Consider the following 3,757-nt stretch of genomic DNA (forward strand, 5'->3'; position numbering starts at 1 on the left):
TCTGTAGATGACATTGGTGGATATTACAGTTTTTTACATAGTACTTCAAACAAGGTCGCCTTGCTAGTCCGGCAACAATTTTCTTCTCGCCGGATTTCCCTCGGCTGTAACTGGATGATCACGAGCAGATTGTCTTCTCTCCTGCCTTGACGGTCTGCGAATTGTTTGCTATAAGGCTGCTGGGAAGCACAAATTAACCAGGACTACTTGCGGTGCTAATCAGCCTGCAGCAGTACATTATATTAGTTTTATATATAGGAACAGGGTTGCCTGTCTCGTAAGGCCGCTGGACCCGTCTAAAACTATATGTGGGTTATTGTCGTTTCTGATACGGTTTCTAGATGGAGTCAGAAACCACAGCCATATAAGTTGCACTAGCAATGGACTTTTGTTCACGTCAAACTCTGCTACAAAATAATATTTCCCCGAGTCAAGCCTCTGCTGCTTGACGCATAGACTCGACTCGGCGGGTGGCATCTGTTTGATGATTATTTTTATCAAAAAATAAAGATAATAATGATATATGTCATTTATTTTGAAACGGTACGGAAGGCACATGTTTATAAAGTTGCTAATCATGGAAAAGCCTATGACACGTGGGCCATGCATCTTCGGCGTACAACTTAATATTTACCAATATATAATGAAGTTCCATTGGAGAGCCAATGGAATTTAATAAAAATAATAATTTACCAGAAGCATTAAAAAATGTATCTTTGGAACTCAAGATAATATTAATTAACTAAAATTATGTAAATGATTTTATAGGTTCAAGAAAACGGTCCACTATAATTGTATACAATGATTCACTAACTATAAAGTTCCATACTAAAAATAAATGTACACAAGTGTTAACACCACTCTGAAACAACTAATCTTGAGAGGAAATCTTGTTCTCGATCCTTCAATCATCTGAACATCCAAAATATCATATATTTATCCTGCATGAAAATATAGAGTGCTTCGTTAAGAACATGTTTAGGAAAATATGCGATTTTTCCATGAATTTACAAATCTTGGTGAAGGAAAATAACTGAGCCAATGTATGTATACCTGTTCCTAGCAGCTCTTGTAGAATTAAGGTTTCATTAATACCCTTTGTCTACAGTGACACAACAACCCTGAAATAAAAGAAGCTGAGCTAATTAGAACCAATAAAGCCACAAAAAAATAAATTGAAACCGGTGGATGTGCTAGATCTTTTCTTCTGTACGTACTTGAAGAAAGTCAGGAAATTTTTTAGATGGCCAGAGAACTTTAGTACGTACTTGAAGAAGGGATACCTTTACCTTCCTAGATCTCTTCTTCAGTCACCTCCTCATAGCTGGTAGTTGTATATCACAAAATCACAGTACAAAATTCAGAAGATTTACCTTTGTCTTCACAAGTTCAAAAAGATAGCATCATCCGTTAGTAAGCATAACTGAATTATTACCAAATACATTTTAATTTCAGAATCTACTGAGGAGTCAGAACAAGCTAGAAACACCATATCCATCAAAATTACAGTGATTTACAGAAATATCAACTTGGAATATCAATCAGCGGTTCTTAATACTTTAAGAAAAAATTGTATAGCAAAAACAAGAAGACTGGTATACTTAACAAAAAATGGTATAGCAGAAACCTTTTCTTCCATTGTCCACACCTTCACGTGGTAATCATATGATTCCTGGACTATTCACCCTGCCTATTGGATTTTCCATAAGGGTATCATCCAGTTTGTTGCCTAAAAACAAGAAGACTGGAACCAAACAAATTGAGTGAGTTCAGATATACGGAAGACAAGTAAATTTCTTCTGATTGTTTTTTTTTCTCAGATTCCCTAGTAACATGACTTGTTTGATAATCTCCAGGGTATCATACATTCATACTATCATATATCACAAAAATTAGTGAAACTTTTTTTTATCTCTGTGAAGCATTCTATCGAGAGCATAGTGGACAGATTGTTGTGTTGGTAAAAGAAGAATCAGAATGGGGAGGATTGGACAGATTATTGTGCTGATAAAAAAAAAGAATCAGAAAAGGGGAGATTGGACGTGACCATGTAGATCAGGGGAACAACGTCATGTTGCTGACAGAGTCCAATATGGGAGACGAGGTAGCTATGGTTGGCATGGCTGCCGCCATTCTCAGCTTGTCCACAGCAGGTCACAGTGACAGAAATTGTCACATCGCAACAACGTGATGTATTAAAAAATATAGAACCAATAATCTTCCTATAAACCGAGAGGAAGGGAGAGATCATACCTGATGCTCGAACTCACAAGGAGATGCAGGCTCGGTCTAGGTTGGATCAGACCACAGAGGCTGTGATATCCTCCATCAGATCCCGTCGCCTCCTTGTGCATACTCACCGCCACCGGATCTGAAGAACGTGGTTCACGGAAGAAAGTTGCCCACAGAGGAAGATATCGGAGAGAGGAGGAGGATGGATGGTGTGGATCGGCAGATGACACCAGGAGTATGCGGGCGGCTACCGCCTCGAGTAGATGAAGGCACGGTTAATCCCTAATAACGATAATCCCTACGGGGCAGTTGGACTATCCACGTTCACAGGCTGCGCAAACGAAGTTCTTAGGGGAGCAGGCGCGGTGTGCGACGTGGGATATGTCATATAGCAACGGATCCTATTTCTGTTGCTAGGCATTCGTTGATAGATGGGTGTTCGTGTTGCAGTGAAAAGAGCAGATATTACTATTTTTTTCTCTCGAACGGGTAAACAGTCACAACAACAGCAAAATAATAGAAATAATAGAGATGATTTATTTATAAAGAGTTGTACACGTTGATATTAAAAAAAATACAGGCCGGCCCATGCATCAGTACCCCTTTTAAGATTGTCACAGCAAAATAGAGATAGCAACCACGGATATGTACTTAGACAATCAGATAAACACTGCGTGGGCGCTGACCATGGTACTGGTAGAAGGTGTGGAAGAAGGGCTCGCGTCCCTATCAACGCTGGTGGAAGCACCATCACTGCGGTCAGGGGCTGGGGGGACGGGGGGCTCCAGCACCCCTACAGCTGGGGGGCTCCAGCCCCCCTACAGCTGGTGCATCAATGGAAATATGGGTAGAGGTGGAGGAAAGAAGAAAATGGAGAGAGAGGAAGAAGAAGAGACCAGCCCCCTTCAATCCTGTTCTGCATCCGCCACTGACTGCGGTGATGCACTTGGGCCACCGCCGGAACCTGTATGATGGTGTCAGAAGGAGAAGTGGCGACGTAGTCATCGGATGTGGTTCATCCGCTCTTGCTGGAGCTGCTGCCTCTGGCGACGATGTTGGATTGGGCGCTGCTGACGGATGACGTGGTTTTCTGGCGGCGCCACAACAAAGCAAGCAACAGGACTAGTAGAGCCACGAAGGCGCCAGCTACTACCATGATGATCACGATCATCTCATTCCAGGTTAGACTAAGAAACGGATGGCTATCCATCGTTGCCTTCCGCTCCTTCAGTTCTCAAAAGCGTGGGAGTGCCTGAATGCGAGTGGCTTATGTTACTGACAAACGATGCCACAATATATAGAGGAGCACCCCCTCGCCCCCTCGATGCGTCATTGTATTTAGATAGATGACACTGCACGCTATACATGAATAAAAAAAGATAATTTACATCCAAATCCACAAGAGGACCGGGGAAAATGATCTCCACAAGACGTTATTGCCTTCACAACCCGCCCGACTGGCGAAATTGTTTTCGTGGTAGTGCTGTTAATCAGCCTGTTCGCTTGTTCATTTCAGTCGGGGGCT

General features: G+C 42.1%; 1 long non-coding RNA gene across 2 annotated transcripts; it reads right to left on the reverse strand.

The window, feature by feature from the left end:
- Positions 1-808: 808 nt before the first annotated feature.
- Positions 809-2,496, reverse strand: LOC136519594 (uncharacterized). Of its 2 annotated transcripts, XR_010774985.1 has the most exons (4): positions 2,254-2,496; positions 1,269-1,744; positions 1,054-1,121; positions 809-941 (listed from the first exon to the last, which is right to left on the reverse strand). It is a non-coding gene; the product is annotated as an uncharacterized lncRNA (long non-coding RNA). The 2 variants fall into 2 exon arrangements; XR_010774984.1 differs by having other exon boundaries at positions 1,054-1,744.
- Between the last annotated feature and the right edge of the window lie 1,261 nt (positions 2,497-3,757).

Source organism: Miscanthus floridulus, chromosome 18, assembly GCF_019320115.1.
Source record: "Miscanthus floridulus cultivar M001 chromosome 18, ASM1932011v1, whole genome shotgun sequence".
NCBI lineage: Eukaryota > Viridiplantae > Streptophyta > Magnoliopsida > Poales > Poaceae > Miscanthus > Miscanthus floridulus.